Consider the following 18,104-nt stretch of genomic DNA (forward strand, 5'->3'; position numbering starts at 1 on the left):
GAGGACACAGGGAGGGGGAAGGGTAAGCTGGGACGAAGTGAGAGAGTGGCATGGACACATATACAGTACCAAATGTAAAATAGATAGCTAGTGAGAAGCAGCAACACACCATTGTAAAGCAATTATACTCTAATAAAGATGTTAAAAAGAAAAAAAGAAATAAAGTCAGACTTATGTCTGATCCTTGATTTTCTGATCATCAGAAGAAAATCAGGATGCTCAAGGAGGTCGGGAAAGGGCAAACTGCAAAGGAACAATGTATGGGGGTCGTGCTTTGGGTGGTGCTAGCCATAGGCCACGTGGTCTGACTGAACTGGGCAGATTCAGATATACTATATCACTTCCCTGCCAAGTGTAGGCCCTAAAGATCAACCATTTTTCTTTTTTTTGAAATGCAGGATGACTTTTTAAAAAATTAATTTATTTATTTCTGGCTGTGTTGGGTCTTCGTTGCTGCATGCGAGCTTTCTCTAGTTGAGGTGAGCGGGGGGCTACTCTTCGTTGCAATGTGCGGGCTTCTCATTGTGGTGGCTTCTCTTGTTGCAGAGCACGGGCTCTAAGTGCGTGGTCTTCAGTAGTTGTGGTGCGCAGGATCAGTAGTTGTGGTTCGCAGGCTCTAGAGCCCAGGATCAGCAGTTGTGGCGCCCGGGCTTAGCTGCTCCGTGGCATGTGGGATCTTCCCAGACCAGGGCTCAAACCCATGTCCCCTGCATTGGCAGGCGGATTCTTAACCACTGTACCACTAAGGAAATCCCCAGATCAACCACTTTTACTGTAGCCTTCTTTTCCTTATCATCCCAAGCTAGGTTTCTGTAAAAAGCTCTGAATCCCTTTGCAGCAGGGAGTCATAGCCATTCTGCCTCCACCTGCTGCCTTATTTTATGTAAACCATTTATCACCCAAATGGAGAGTGTTAAAAAAAAAAAAAAGGAAAGAAAGAAAGAAAGAAAAGCAATTGCTGTAAAAACACTTTGCTTTAGAGCCTGATAGCTTTGTTTGAATATCTGCTTGGCCACTTACTAAGTGTGTGTGTGTGTGTGTGTGTGTGTGTATGTACATGTGTGAACTTATTAGCCTCATTGTGTCTCAGTTTCCTCATCTGTAAAATAGTTTTGACAGCCCCTAGTTACAGTGCAGTTTTGACGATTATGAAATAGTTATCACAGTGACTGGTACATAATAAATGCTTAATAATAATGTTAGTTTGGTTGTTATAGTTTTTATACTTTTTATGAACATTATATTATTTCCATCTCCAAACATACTTATGAGACTGATAAGTAAATTATTACTGCAAATTTATATGAACAGTCTGAGGACTGGGGAAAATCAAACTATCTCAAGAATATGTAACTGGAGCGTGGCAAGGATGGAGTGCCCAGGCTGTGGGTTCCAGAGTTGATGTGGGTTAACTGAGACCAGTCAGCCTCCACATTGCCATCCCCTTCCTAAATCTTTTTTTTTTTTCAGTATTATTTATTTGACTGCACAGGGTCTTAGTTGCAGCACGCGGGACCTTTGTTGCTGCATGTGGGATCTTTGTTGCGGCATGAGGGATCCTTTAGTTGCTGCATGCATGCAGGATCTAGTTCCCTGACCAGGGATCAAGCCCAAGTCCCCTGCATTGGGAGCCCTCCCTGAGTCTTAATCACTGGACCACCAGGAAAAGCCCCCCCTCCTCCCAATTTTTGAAGGTGTAAGTGGGGTCTCCTGTTACATCAAAATCTTCTTTCTGAGATGGGCCAAATATTTTCCCCCTGGGGGTGGAGGAAGTGGGATGATCTTAATTTTGGAAGGTTTTGGTCGCAATAAAATGCCTATATATAAAGCACTTCACGTGCCCCTCCTTTTATCCTAGCCATTGCTGTTGCAACCAGCTACCTGAAGGTGTAACCTGACAGTCCTTTGGCTCAGGTGCATCCAGTACTTCTGGCTTTCTGTCCAAAGGTTTCTCTGAGATGTTGGAAGGTACCCATTTTTTCAAACATACCTTGGAATTCTGAGTGAGTTTACATCCCATGAGGCAAATCTTGACCAATGGAAATGAGAGCAAATGGCTAAGTGCTTCCTTTTTCATCCCTATGATGGACAATTTGGAATGTATTCCATGGGTTCCTCAAGGGTGCTGGCAGAATAAAACTCCAGTTACCCACTTAAGAGACAAGATCAATTCAAGAGTTTTCCTTTCCCTCTTTCGTTCTCCTTTGTCTCCCATTCTACTTCCTTCATATCATTTTCCAATATAAATTAGTTTCATGCAAATCCTTATTTTAGGCTCTGCTGTCCAGGGGGAGGCAGGATCCAGCATCCCAACCCCCACCCATGTAAATGTAATCTTCTCTTACTGAGAACTGAACTGCTCTTTTGACTTGGATGACTTGAGACATTCTAATCCAATATTCATATTAGCTTTTCTGCTGGCCCAACAGTAGTCTTGATCCTATGTTCTGGTGTCGGGTTTCTGCCTCGTGGAGGTCACCTGCTTAGACATTCAGTAAACATTTGTCACATGAGACCTACCAGGGGCTTGACCTGAGGATTGAGAGAAGATACTGTATCTGTTCTCAGAGACTAGAGGAAGCAATAAAGGGGCAGATATAGATGCCCAGATGATGCTGATACTGCTGTTCTTGGACCACATTTAAGAACCACCAATCTAAGAAGAAAGGGACATTGACTACTCTTGTCTCATCCACTCCAGAGGAATTCTTTCATCAATGTCCTATGTAGAATCCTGAAAAGACTGAGGGAGGTCATGAACTTTATTTCCTTAGTGCTCACAGGAAACATCGTTGAGACCCATTAATTTTACTACCTTGAAGCCTTTGTTTTTATCTCTTTCTCATTCTTACAACCAGAGTTTATGTTCCTCATTCTCACATTAACCTGGAAAAATTCCATTCACAACAGCAATCAAGGCATCAAATATACTCTGAAGCTTTCCTTTTAATTTCTCCAACTCTAGGCAAATTTATATACATAATCTCTATGACCATCACCCTCTCACGTGCCTCAACTTTTTGTCAGGAAAATTTGTGGAAAACCTTGAAATGGGCATTTTCATTATTGCATGTCTTGTCTAGTTCACCTATCAAGGTTATTTCCCCCTTTCATTATCTTTGAGCTATTTTACAACTCTAGAACACGTAGAAAACTGATAATAATGCAAATTATTCTTGTCCATAGAAATGTAAATTAATTGTATCTGGTGGAATGCAATTGAATATTGCCCTGTGGGTAGGCCGATTTTCATCTTTTTGCAAATTCATTTCAATATATACATATATTCTTTGAATTCTCCTTTGAATCAGTTATAACATCTTAACATCTTGCTGGTTGCCTCATGAATTAATGACTTAAATACCATCATTCAATCTTTGGCACATGTTCATTATATATCCGTATGAGAGTTATGATTATAGTTTCTTTAAAAAATAATACTTTAACAATACCAACAATTTCATTGAATTCTAGTGGCTATCTGTAACTACAAGTACCTCACCTACCATCTTGCTACGAATTTCTAGAATTCAAAGGCCTTGTTTATTTATCTCTATATCCTCCGATTCTAACACAGTGCTTATAGTGGGTGTTCAATAAATCTTTGTTGGGTAAATAAAAAATGTATGATTTTAGGACAGAAGACAGAGATACTGTCATGCAGAAAAGGAGGCAAAAGCTTTTCCAAGCAGACAGAATGAGTAACAAAAAAAACCTGAAAACATTAAATGGCGCTAGAATATAAAGGGCTATGGCAGATAATGAGAAACGCAGGCAGAATCCAGCTCTTAAAGGTCTTCGATAACAAAGATGATTCCTCTTTCTGCCACAAGGAGGCTGGAGTTGAAGGATAGATGCCTGGAGACAGGTAAACCATATAAAAACCTAATGTAGTAAATCCAGTGAGACACCTTATATCCCAGGGCAGGAACCCAATCATCATGACTGAGTTATCTGTTTTTATAGCATCACAGTTCCTCTCCTATGTTTTGTCTCCAGGGAAGGAGTAATGTGGGTAATAAGTCCTGGCTCCATGGCTGTGTCACTGTCCTCATATATCTCTGGATGGGAGTTACCTGCTTGCCTCTTTACAGGTATCTTCCTTATCTCTGCTAGATTATTTGTTGTGGCCTTACACCCTGGATCCCCATGGAGTTCACCAACTGCATGGCTGCTCATCTGCTACCCATCACTTCATTTTCTGATTACCTTGTTCTGCCTACACAGCTAGCCATATGGTCTCAGCATTGGTCCCATCTCTGTTCAACTCAGGTTCAGACCTCAGACCCTTCCATTCAGTTTAGTTCTGGGTCATGTGTTACAGAATACAACAAAGTCCATATTTAGAGAACTCTCATTTTCAAAATGTGATTAACAATGTTGTAACCAAGTTAATCATAAGGATGCTGCATGGTTCAAATGAAGTAACTAGATATCAAATTGAACCTAAATCTGTAAAGTTCTATACAAGTTTAAGGTCAAGTTTATATTGTTAAAATATAAAATTTAAAAAACAGATGCAGGCTTCCCTGGTGGCGCAGTGGTTGAGAGTCCTCCTGCCGATGCAGGGGACACGGGTTCATGCCCTGGTCCGGGAAGATCCCACATGCCGCGGAGCGGCTAGGCCCATGAGCCATGGCCGCTGAACCTGCGCGTCCGGAGCCTGTGCTCCGCAACGGGAGAGGCCACAACAGTGAGAGGCCCGCGTACCGCAAAAAAAACAAAACAAAAAGAAAACAAACAAACAAAAAAATCAGATGCAATGAGAGTAATTTAAGTGATGCTTGGTATGTTGATTGAAACTGTGCATCTGAAAGAGAATAAAATGAAACAATTATGGGAAGTCACTATTTTTCTCTCTGAAAGAGAAAAATAACATAACTGAATTATACTGGCGGTTGAAAATTGACTTAGTGATTTTAACTTCTATTAGGGCTCCATCTTTACACAAAGTGAAATTCTATCATTTTGCTATTATGAGTAAAGTTGGCAAAGTTAGAGAAAAAATTATCCAAATGGCTTTAAATCTTAGAAAATTTCTGTTCTAACATACTTCTTTCTCCATGTATCATGTCGTATTTATACTCAAGACCTGAAATGTAATATTTTCAATGACATATACTGATGCTTTATATGGTTACTCTTCAAATTTTGTAGCCATGTAAAAGGTGAAAAATAATAATTTTCTTATGTGCACCATATCAACACATTTGTCCCCCAAACAGCTCTAAAATTTGGTTTTTCTGAAGCTTAAATTGTACTCTTAAAATGGTTACATATCCCACTACTGGGCATATACCCTGGGAAAACCATAATTCAAAAAGAGACATACGTTATGTCTTCTTGAAACAACCCCTTTATCATTATGTAATTCTCATCTTTACATTTGATAACTTTCCTTCAAGTTGGCTTTTCTGAGAGTCATAAAGCTACTCTAGTTTTCAAAGAAAAAAGAAAGAAAAAAGAGACATGTACCACAATGTTCACTGCAGCACTATTTACAATAGCGAATAGAGGATGCAGATGTAGAGAACAGACTTGAGGGCATGGGGCGGGGGAAGGGGAAGCTGGGATGAAGTGAGAGAGTAGCATTGACATATATACACTACCAAATGTAAAATGGATGGCTAGTGGGAAGCTGCTGCATAGCACAGGGAGATCAGCTCAGTGCTTTGTGACCACCTAGAGGGATGGGATAGGGAGGGTGGGAGGGAGGCTCAAGAGAGAGTGGATATGGGGATGTATGTATACATACAGCTGATTCACTTTGTTGTACAGCAGAGACTAACACAGCATTGTGAAGCACTTATATTCCAATAAAGATGTGAAAAAAAAAGTTTATGGAAGAAAAAAAATGCATGTAAAAAAAATGGTTGCATAATACTTCAAAATAGGTGATATAAGAAAGAAAAAAATAAGACTCTTTTTTAGTTGTTAAAACAATAGGGTATCTTCCAGGAAATATTTTGCTAACCTTTGGTTTGTCTCACTAGGTTACTGAAGTCAATGAAACTACATTTCTAAAAATGTCATGATATCCAGGTAACAAACTACAGTTTTTTGGTTGAATTCAATTTTTAAAAAGCCCCAAATTAACCTTACTGGCAGAAACTTTATTGAGAGGGAGGAGAGGAGGGCAGATTTGTAACTAATATAGACTTTGCTGATTTAAAAAAGAGAGAATAAAAATAAGACTTTTACCTGAGTTAGGATAATAACTGGCAAATTTCCATTTAAAGTGAATGGAAAAATCAACATAAATTTACATGTTTCATGTAATCAGCAAATGTAGAGAACTTAAACTGTAAACAGGAATATTAAAAGCAAAGAAACAGCCACCCATGTCTGGAGCAGATCTGCCATTATTCAAAATGAATATTATTCCTGTGAAGATATTTCCATTTTGTTCTTCTTTTTCTTTTTTGGAGGCAGGGAGAGGAGGTATGGTTGGAATTGAGAGAGCAAAGATAATAAAGATGTCTATAATTTAATAATTATAACTCCAATGATAACAAAGCTTCATTTGGGGGGAACTTTTCTTTCTAATGGCACCAGAAAAGTGAGTTAAGACAGAGTTATTATGGTTATATTTTACTGATTGATAAATTGAGGCATAAAATAAAATATCTCACTTCTAAGAAACGTGTTTTTACATAACACTTGAATTTACCACTTGTGAAACACTTTAGCTTTCTCTTCTCTTGTAACTTCTAAGAGACTTGCAGAGGGCCCATGTATTTTCTCACAAGTTTACCTGCGTACAGTTGATTTGAATTTAAAGTGTACACATTACTAGATGTGTACACTAGTACACAACTGGAAGCCACTCAAAGGACTCTACTTTTACGACATAGGTTATGAGACTTCTTCCAAAAGTAGATCTTGCTCTTAATGTCCTACCTAAATGGAAATTTCAATTGCCAACATTTTGCAGGAGAGTTACTCACATTTAGAGCCCAAAAAGGACTTACCAGAAATGTATTTAAATCCATTACTAAATTTTTCAGTGCTGGATGTATATGAGTCTGTGTCTATCCCTGCTCTTTTAATATATTAAATTGTACTGTGGACTTTTGAGGATGGCATATTCACAATATTAGATAAATGCAGAGTATCATTCTCTAATGGGAAAAATAAGATCTCTACTCATAGTTAATACCTTTTTTCTCAGAAGTTATATAGTCTATCATACAGTAAGAGTGCTCATGCCTAGAATAATTATATATTTTAAACAAGCCTTGCAGAAGGACATAAGGTAGAATTATGTGGAAGAAATATTGTAGGATTGTGTAGCATACCTAAAAGATGTATAAAAATAAATATTATTTTTGTCTGCTTTGTGCCAAAGGTTAAATTTTTTTTTTCTAAAATATTTATTTATTTGGTTGCGCCCGCTCCTTAGTTGTGGCATGTGAACTCTTAGTCTCAGCATGCATGTGGAATCCAGTTCCCTGACCAGGGATCGAACCCCGGCCCCCTGCACTGGGAGTGTGGAGTCTTATCCAAGGCACCACCAGGGAAGTCCCCAAAGGCATTAAATTTTGAAGAAAAACAAATTATTCACATTCTTATAAACTGAATATTTAAAGAACTTCTATATTTATCACATCTTTCTTTTCTTTATAAAATATTTTATTCAGTACCTAATTGAAATGAATGGATATACTAGAAAATTTAGCAATATTCAAAGAGAAGTAAATAGCCAAAATTCTTTCCTTCTTAGAGTTTACAAACTAAGAAAAGAAAAACAATTAAATAAATGTTATTTAATCAAGATTTTCATTAATCACAAGACTCCACGAGAGAAACTAATGATTTTTAAAAATGTAAAAGGATTCAGGATTAGGTGAATCCTTTTTTTCCTTGGTACCCTATGCTGACTTCTGTCACAGCACAACGTTGAATTGCCTGTCGCCGTGTTGTCTTAGTGTGGGCTGCTACAACAAAGTACAATAGACTAAGTGGTTATAAACAACAGAAATTCATCTCACAAGTCCAAGATCAGTGTGTCAGTGTCATCAACTTCTGGTGAGGGCACTCTTCCAGGCCGCCAACTGCCTACTTCTCACTGTGTCCTCACCCAGTAGAAGGAATGAGGGAGCTCTCTGCAATCTCTTTTGCAAGGACACTAATCCCACTCCGTGAGGTATCCACCCTCTAGACCTAAGCACCTCCCAAAGACCTCACCTCCTCATTCTAACACACTGGTAGCTAGGATTCAGCAGATGAATTTTGGGGATACACAAACCTTCAGTTCATAACACGTGTCTCCTCTACTATTCAAAGAACCCATCAAAGACAGCCTAGTGCCTGGCACAAGGTAAAACTTAGTAATTTCTCATTAAAATTGGTACCTCACCACGAGGGTTAAACTGACAAGGCAGACTCATGATTTAAATACATTATCCAACAGCAAACTTTGCCAACCATAAAAAGAATAAAGCAAGAAAGCAGCCTGAATAACATTCTTCTCTGGAAGGACCTCAAACCACCAGATATAGCTTTCATAAGATGTCTCTTTCCCTGGGTCAAGATTTGGCTTTGCAGTAGCAGACAGCTCTAACAATGTAACATTGTTCTCAGGAGAATCTGAGTTTAGGGTTTCTCAATATTCATTCTCCCTAAGTCACCCAAAGAGGAAAAATCTATATGACTACTTTTTATTCTCCATCCAAACATGGCCCACAACTCTATATATTCCAAGTTTATTTATAATAAGCAATCTGGATGCCCAAGTACAGACTACTAGAAACATTTTAAAGGTAAGGTCCCTGTAACTAAACCCGATTAGAGTGGTAGACTGTTTACTAGTTCTGGTTGAGGTCAAACATTACAGGCACTGAAAACCATTTCCTTCCCAGAAGGTATTATGATTGATTTTTTTTAAAAAAGAAGGTCCTCTGTAAATATATATTGATTTATTTGACTTTTTTTTTCTTGCTGTTTTCTGCTGCAAGTGTTTCTTTGCAAAAGCCTCAATGCCCCCATTTTCACCAGTACGCTTTATAGAAGAGAGACTTTTATTCACAGCTATTTTCCTTGGTTTACTTTAGAAAATCTGTGTTACTTAAGATCGGAGACGAGAACAGACATTCCTCTGCTGCTGGTACTGCTCTGTGACTTCCTTTTACCGTATAACAATGACCCCCTAAAATTTTAGTGGCTTCCAAAACCTTCTTTCCTGCTCACATTACCTAAGAGAGTTGACGGTCAGCTGGGGATCTGAGGGGCTTGGTAGGGCTTGGTCAGCTTGCTAGATTATACACATCTTCCCATTTTGGAACCCAGGTTGAAGGGACAGCTACTCTCTGGGACATGTGATGCTCTTGGTGGAAGGTAAGTACCACAGGTCTCCAGCCAAGCCATATAACGCATTTAAACTTTCTACCTGGATATGGCAGATGCCATGTCTCCTCATATCCACATGGCCAAGAACAAAGTCAGTGTGGCAAGGAAGCAAACCAAGGACAGAGGTGTGAACAAATAATTATGAATAATTATACATATTAGGGTTTCCAACACTTGGGATCTCTCATATAACTTAAATTTGCTCACTTTATTTTACACAGCAATTTATCTTTCTATTCCTTCCTAAACTTTGAGCTCTACATTTGTATATATAATGCTCATTAATGTACTTTGTGAGGCAAGGGTCTATCAGTGGCAAAGGCTTTGTATTATCTGTGTTTTTCTTCTTGCAGAGAAGGACCTGGCATGGAAATGTTTTGCCCCTCTTTTAGGAGGCATAAAACTTTTAGTCAGTTTTGGTTTTTATTAGTATTTTCTTGCCTGCATTGCTCTTATTTCATATTTGTATAATCTTAAATTTTCAGTATTAAAAATAGCATACATACAGAAAAGTGCACACAAAAATCTACAGCTCAATGGAATTTTATAAATTGACCATAACCATGTAGCCACAGTCTAGATCAAGAAATGGAACATTATCATCAGGCCAGAGCTCATTCTCTGGGGTCCTCTGTCACCCCCATCACAAAGAATCACCATCCTGATGACTAACTCCCTAGAACAGCTACTCTTACTTTCAGTTTTATATAAATGAAATTACACTGTACACAGTTATACAGTGGCTTCTTTCATTCAGTATTCAGGTTGAACTACCCATCTGTGTAGTTCGTTCATTCTCATTGTTGATTCATTGCACATTGTTTGAACATGCTACAATTTATTTACTCATTCTTTTATTGAAGAATATTTGTCGTTTTTACAGTTGCTTGGCTATTAAAAATAGTGCTTTCACAAAAATTATTATATATTGTTTTCCTGAACATATACATGCTTTTCTGTGTATTTTCACCTAGGAGTGGAATTGCTGGGTCAAAAGATATGCTTTTGTTCAGTTTAATAGATATGCAAAATAATTTTAGAGAGTGTTTATACCAGTTTACGCTCTCACCAGCAGTATATGAAGAGAGCCTATGTCCAAATGAGGTCACATTCTGAGTTGGGGTTAGGACATACCAATCTGGGGAGGGGAACACGCAATTCAACCCATAACACCCAGTCACCATAGTTCAGGTTTTCAAAGCATGGCTTATAACTGTAGTCCAACAAGAAAGGGCAAACAGATTTTCTCCTTGTCTGATGTGGTGGGAACGGGAATGGGAAGAGATCACTAAACAATTAGAATCCTGGGATTTTTAAGCACGATTCAGATAGAGAAAGCAAGAAGGCAGGATGCTATTTATTAATTGATAATTTAAAAAAATAATAAATCTCACTCCAATGGTGCCAGGAAAATGCTAACATGATTTAGGTACCGAAAGGATAGCTCATCCTGTTGACTCTTGTTTTTGCCAATTCTTTAAAAAATTTTTAAAAACTTTTCTCTTGCTTCTTTTTTACTTCTCTTTTCTCATCTTATTATGTTTATGTCTCACTCCTCATTATCTAAAATCATTATGTCAATGTGGCCAGTTTCAACTTAAGTACACTGACCTCTTCCTTCAAATAATTTTTTTTCTCTCATTTTTCATCTTATTATGTTTATGTCTCACTCCTCATTATCTAAAATCATTATGTCAATGTGGCCAGTTTCAACTTAAGTACACTGACCTCTTCCTTCAAATAATTTTAAGGAATAATAAGCAAATGGAGATTGGAGATAAATGTTATTTCTGGAGAAATTCTGGGCCACAGTAAAGAAAACAACTACACACAAAACAAAGCAAAAAATTCCAACAAACAACCTAATCCCCTTCTACCCACATTACATCTGTGAAAAAATCTCACCATCCTCCTCAGTTGTGGGTGTGAGCGAGAAGCAGGAAGAAAGGGAAGGGGGAGGTGACATCTGCGTTTGTGTCTCCCTAGGTGTTAGCTGTGAATTTTTGACTCAATGTTCTTGGCAGGGGCCACTTCTCACTCTTCTGGATGGATTTCAGCTGAGCTGTGGTCAGTTAACATTGTATTCCCGTGTCTGCACCAAGTATTACCTAAACAAGCAACCCAATCAGAATTAGTGTTTTCTAAAAAAATGTTTACTCAGAGGAATCACCTCTGATATTGGTTCTGTCTGTGAAAAAGAGGTGCTAACTAAACCATGGATCTTAGCAGAACAAACAGTTCCTTCCTCCCTACCATCTTATCTAGAGTGAATGTGCAGACCCATCAAACCCAACCTCAGGATGTGCTTTAGATTCTGCCCCTAGTAATAAAGCAGCAACTCTTACTAACAACCATGACAAGTGAGATGAACTGCTTCTGCCACTGCAGCCATTTGATTGGCCACTTTGTGTGTGTAGAGTTCACGTTGAACCTGGCCTCTGATGTCTCCTGCAGAGAGGAGAATTGCTCTGGAAGTATGGAGGTCTCATATCTGATGAGACCAATGCAATGGGATGTAGGATATGATCAAGACTACACACGTGGAGGAAAGAGACTCTTCCCATTAAAGATGCCTGGTATTGTTATAAGTTTGGAGAGGGAGACAGAGACAGAGAGAGAAAGATTGTTATAAAGAGAATGGGGAAATGTCTCATAAAAGCCCTCAGGAATAACTTAATTCCACTGGCATTGTATGAGATAAAGGTAAACTTGGAAAGTATAGCTGAGTTTTGCTATGTTGACATGTATATATATCAGATACATACATTTCATATATAAGTATGTGAACAAGAATGTTCAATGAACTGTAAAATGTAACATTTTGTCCAAACTTGAAAAAAAATTCAGATAACCCTGGTTAGGACAATATAGGGGAACTATCTACCTAGGACTGGGAATTAATTTGTAAATAAGTTATCCTAGAGAACTATTATAGAGGGGTAAGGGATCCTTCGTTAACTGGAAAATCAAGAGATAACCAGGCTACTGCAGGGTGGTTGGCAAAGGATTGGAATTTCTGCCTGTAGTGTGAGATTTTTTTTTTTAATTTATAAGTAAATTTTAAAAGCAGTAGTTCCTATGATATAGACATTACGTAAGACCCATGAACAGTGAAATGTATGAAAATCTAAAAAATCTGATAGAACAAGGTTTCCTAATCTTGGTAAGAATGTGTGGGGCCCACAGAGGTGTTCAGGGCCTGTGAAACTGCTGGAATTGCCTGAAATGTTACGTTCACGTATGTATATGATCCCATACCCACCAACATGTCCAGCCATACTTCACAAAGCATGTAGTCAAAACTAGGAAGAAGTCTGCACTTGGCTTGAGAAAACCACATGTGGTGATGATATAGCCTTTAGGATAACATAAATGTACTTAATGCATATTGTGAATGAATGAGTAGAAACAATTCATAATGAGCCCAGTTATATAGAGACGTTTCAAAGAGGAGAAAAATAAACATTTGTCTACTTTCATTCTTCCTTTTTTCCTTTGATTAGTGTTTATAGGGGTTTTGTTCCTGATCCATCACCTATAGGTTTGTCAGTTTATTATTTAAGATGTATAAGGGGAGGCTTTTATGTTTAAATTGTTTCCTTGTATATATATTATGCTATAGACTTTACTATTACCCTTTAATACTTATTTTTATGAATGGTGTGATCTAGGATATAATTTCACATTTTAGTATCTGAGTAATTCATTATCTCTGTACCATAAATTCAATATCCTTCTTTTACCCATTCTTGTCCATCCTTTACATACTAACTATACACCTTGGCCAAAAGGAGACTGATTCAAAATTTCCAGATATAGATATTAAGAAAGGAAAAATTTGGTCCAAAAATATGAAGCACAACTAACATATTATTCTTGCAGATTTAAAAAGAAGGAGAATAACTGAAAATGAATGGAAAATGGGAATGTTTATTTCCTGCAATTTAATAAACTGGAGGCATGATCCAAAGAACGTCACACTTAGCATTTCATTTCCTCTGGGCTTTTAAAATGATGTTTAATTGCAGATGGTGACCTACTGGATTAGACACTGTTACAAGTGTTAAATTTCAAGTTGGAGGCTTTCATAGTTTTCCATAATGTCTCTCTAGGGAGTAGCAGGTGAAATACAGGCAAAGATTGATAAATCAAGGGAAAAACTAGGTACTTCTGTATTACCTGATTACTCACCTCTCCATTCCCAATTTTGCAACCAGATTTGACATTCAAATCATTTCAGAATAAAATATTTATTCTCAGTTAATGGTGTCTGATGTTACTTTATCTTATTTTAGAAAAAATGGATAAGAATACAATTCTTCAGTCTACTAAGAAATATCCGGTTTTTTAAAACTAGTCTTGCAGAAAGAATACAAATTTAAATACCATATACCCTTAATAGAAATGAATCATTTGGCCTAATATGACTCTTTGGTATTCTACATTCAGCTCTCTTACCCCATCGTATGGAAGGATGGTTCATATTTCTGCTCAAAATTTGTTTCATAGAGAGTTGGGAATGTATTCAGAGCCTGTTGGATTTTAAAGGTCATACTTTGTGATGCTGGCAATTGTAGCAGTGGCTGTAGAGGGTGTGATGGAGGAGTCACCTTATCCACTTTGTATTAGTTAATGTCCATGCCTCTAGCACCTTCTCTAGAGTATCAACACTCATGTGCTGCCACCAGCTATCATCCATTTTGGTCCACAGCCATTCTGAGTATATTAATAGAATAAAAAGCAGAGTTAAAGAAGAGTAGAAATGTTGGAGACTCCTGGAGAGAAATACTTTTCTTGAATAGCATAGCTGCTTTTGGTTATGGGGCAGATGCTTTCTGGCAAGACTACTGGAAATGGGGAGGAAAGGAGGTAAGGTTGCAAATATGGACTGTGAGCCCACAGTGATAGGTTTTCTAGCTGTTTCTTCCCAGCCTGCTACCAGCCTGCCTGTTCGTACAAATACTGTGCCTATAAATACTGTGACCTAGCTCTCAATCTGCTGCCATAGGACTAGAGGAGGATCTAAGGAGGCTCTTACCCCCTCATTAGGAATTTCTATTTTCACAGTAGAGGAGAACCTGCAGAAATCTGTGACTGTGTGTGCACCTTACACTTGATCCATCTTTTGTGATTGACCTTCCTGAAGCCCTTAATGAAAAAGCCAAGGTTACATTCACAGTGCATACTAAGACCACACATTTTCTGCTTTTCAGACCCCAGGCTTATCTAAGTAAAAAATTTTCTGGGGGCTTCCCTGGTGGCACAGTGGTTGAGAATCTGCCTGCCAATGCAGGGGACACGGGTTCGAGCCCTGGTCTGGGAAGATCCCACATGCCGTGGAGCAACTAGGTCCGTGAGCCACAACTACTGAGCCTGCGCGTCTGGAGCCTGTGCTCCGCAACAAGAGAGGGCGCGACAGTGAGAGGCCCGCGCACCGCGATGAAGAGTGGCCCCCACTCGCCACAACCAGAGAAAGCCCACGCACAGAAACGAAGACCCAACACAGACAAAAATAAATAAATAAATAAATAAAATTAAAAAAAAATTTTTTTTCTGGTTTCCTATATAGTTACATGAAACTCTAGTTGAAAAAGAGCTTATCCTATCACCTATCACCTGCAAAGCCTGAATGTGATAATCTTCAAGATCTTGAGAGAGAGTAGATGTGTTGGGGAAGGTGAAGATCTATGATAACAAAGGAGCTTGAGAAAATAAAACAGGAACCAGAAGCTGACTATATGCCATACCATTCTATGAACTCCGAGTTCCTATGAAGCTCATTATGAGCAAACAAATCATGCAATTCTCTTTCAAGTCTAAATAGATTCATAGTGGAATTATAATAGTTCTTTAAAAATCATATAATTTCATTGTTGCTTAAACTATTCCAAAATATAACAATAGAAGAAATACTTGCAAACTCATTTCATAAAGTGAGGATAGATGTAATTAAATTATGTGCCAAAATAGTCAACTATAATCCAACCTGACTCTTAAATTTCAATGAAAAATCTTAAATGTTAGCAAACTTAACTCAAAAACACATTGAAAAACAGATATATGGCTCACTGAAGCTTCCTGCAGAAATAAACATTTGTTTTTAACATAATGAGCCAAAATGATAGTTCTATGAGAAAAATTGTGTAATCAACTCTATAAAGGCAACAAGTTATTTACAAAATTCAATACACACTCATGTCAGGCACATTCACACAAAATAGGAATAATGAATACCACACTGACATACTAATATGTACATTCTATAATGATATATTATATAACTATACCTCCTCTTATCTAAAAACTAAATGTATTCCTGCTAACCATGGGGAGATATATTAAAGGCATAAAAACTGGAGAGAGAAAGATAAAAGTATTTCTATTTGCAGATACTGTGATTATACACATGGAAAACCTTAAAGAATCCACAAAAAAACCACCAAAAGAATGAGAGTTTAAAATATCAGATTTTTAAATTAACGTACTACAAATTTTCATAATCCATAAAGCAAGCAATAATTACAGAGAGAATAAAATGAAACAAAAGAGGCAGTTTATGATGTAAAACTTTTGATAGTGTAAATTCAATAAGCAATGTTTAAAACCTAATGAAAACCTATAAAATACTCATGTAGCATAAAATTAAACTTGAATATGTGGAAAGAAAAAGCATACTCCTAAGTAGGAAGATTCAATATCATAACATGTTAGTTCACTATTACTTTAATTTAGAAATGTAATGCAATACCAATAAAACAGCCTCAGACTTTTGTTTTATTTTCTGGGGTTAGGTTGATTGTAAAGTTAATTTGAAAGAAAAAGCCAGCAAGAAGAGCCAGAAAAATCCCCCAAAAGAAAAACGATAATGGGAATGAGGTATTGTCCTATCAGATAGTAAAATGTTATACAATCTTTTATGTAAAATTGTAAAACACTGACTCATGAATAGAGTATAATAAGCCGAATAGAATATTCAGACATAGATCATATGGCATACAGAAATACTACACATATTACAGACAGTATTTCCAATTTGTGGATGAAATGATGGATTTCTAATACATTGTTAGGATAACTGAATAACAATACTGAAAAACAAAGTTGAACTAATTTCTCTTATCATACGCCCTGGCAAACTCTAATTTAATGAGACACTTAACGTTAAAAAAGAAATCATGCAAGTACTAGACATAAACATAAGTAAATTCCTATATAACTTTTAAAAAATTGGAGTATTATTGTTTACAATGTTGTGTTAGGTTCTGCTGTACAATGAAGTGAATCAGCTATATGTATACCCATATCCCCTCCCTCTTGGACCTCCCTCCCACCTCCCCATTCCACCCATCCAGGTCATCACAGACACCGAGCTGAGCTTCCTATGCTTTATAGCGTGTTCCCACTAGCTATGTATTTTACACATGGTAGCATACATATGTCAATCCTGATCTTCCAATTCGTCCCCTCCTCCCCTTCCCCCACTGTGTCCACATGTCCGTTCTCTATGTCTACACCTCTATTCCTGCCCTGCAAATAGGTTCATCTGTACCATTTTTCTAGATTCCACATATATGCATTAATATACGATATTTGTTTTTTCTCTTTTTGGCTTACTTCACTCTATATGACAGACCCTAGGTCCATCCATGACTCTACAAATGACCCAATATCGTTCCTTTTTATGGCTGAGTAATATTCCATTGTATGTATGTGCCACATCTCTTTTATCCATTCATCTGCTGATGGACGCTTAGGTTGCTTCCATGTCCTGGCTACTGTAAATAGAGGTGCAATGAATATTGTGGTAAATGACTCTTTTTGAATTATGGTTTTCTCAGGGTATATGCCCATTAGTGGGATTGCTGGGTCATATGGCAGTTCTATTTTTAGTTTTTTAAGGAACCTCCATACTGCTCTCCATAGTGGCTGTATCAATTTACATTCCCACCAACACTGCAAGAGGGTTCCCTTTTCTCTATACCCTCTCCAGTATTTACTGTTTGTAGATTTTTTGATGATGGCCATTCTGATTGGTGTGAGGTGATACCTCATTGTACTTCTGATTTGCATTTCTCTAATGATTAGTGATGTTGAGCATCCTTTCATATGTTTGTTGGCAATCTGCATATCTTCTTTGGAGAAATGTCTATTTAGGTCTTCTTCCCATTTATGGATTGGGTTGTTTGTTTTTTGGATATTGAGCTGCATGAGCTGCTTGTAAATTTTGGAGATTAATCTTTCGTCCGTTGCTTCATTTGCAACTCTTTTCTCCCATTCTGAGGGTTGTCTTTTCGTCTTGTTTATGGTATCCTTTGCTGTGCAAAAGCTTTTAAGTTTCATTAGGTCCCATTTGTTTATTTTTGTTTTTATTTCCATTTCTCTAGGAGGTGGGTCAAAAAGGATCTTGTTGTGATTTATGTCATAGCGTGTACTGCCTATGTTTCCCTCTAAGAGTTTTATAGTGTCAGGCCTTACATTTAGGTCTTTAATCCATATTGAGTTTATTTTTGTGCATGATGTTAGGGAGTGTTCTAACTTCATTCTTTTACATGTAGCTGTCCAGTTTTCCCAGCGCCACTTGTTGAAGAGGCTGCCTTTTCTTCATAATATATTCTTCCCTCCTTTATCAAAGATAAGGTGACCATATGTGCGTGGGTTTATCTCTGGGCTTTCTATCCTGTTCCATTGATCTGTATTTCTGTTTTTGTGCCAGTACCATACTGTCTTGATTACTGTAGCTTTGTAGATTAGTCTGG

Source organism: Physeter macrocephalus, chromosome 18, assembly GCF_002837175.3.
Source record: "Physeter macrocephalus isolate SW-GA chromosome 18, ASM283717v5, whole genome shotgun sequence".
NCBI lineage: Eukaryota > Metazoa > Chordata > Mammalia > Artiodactyla > Physeteridae > Physeter > Physeter macrocephalus.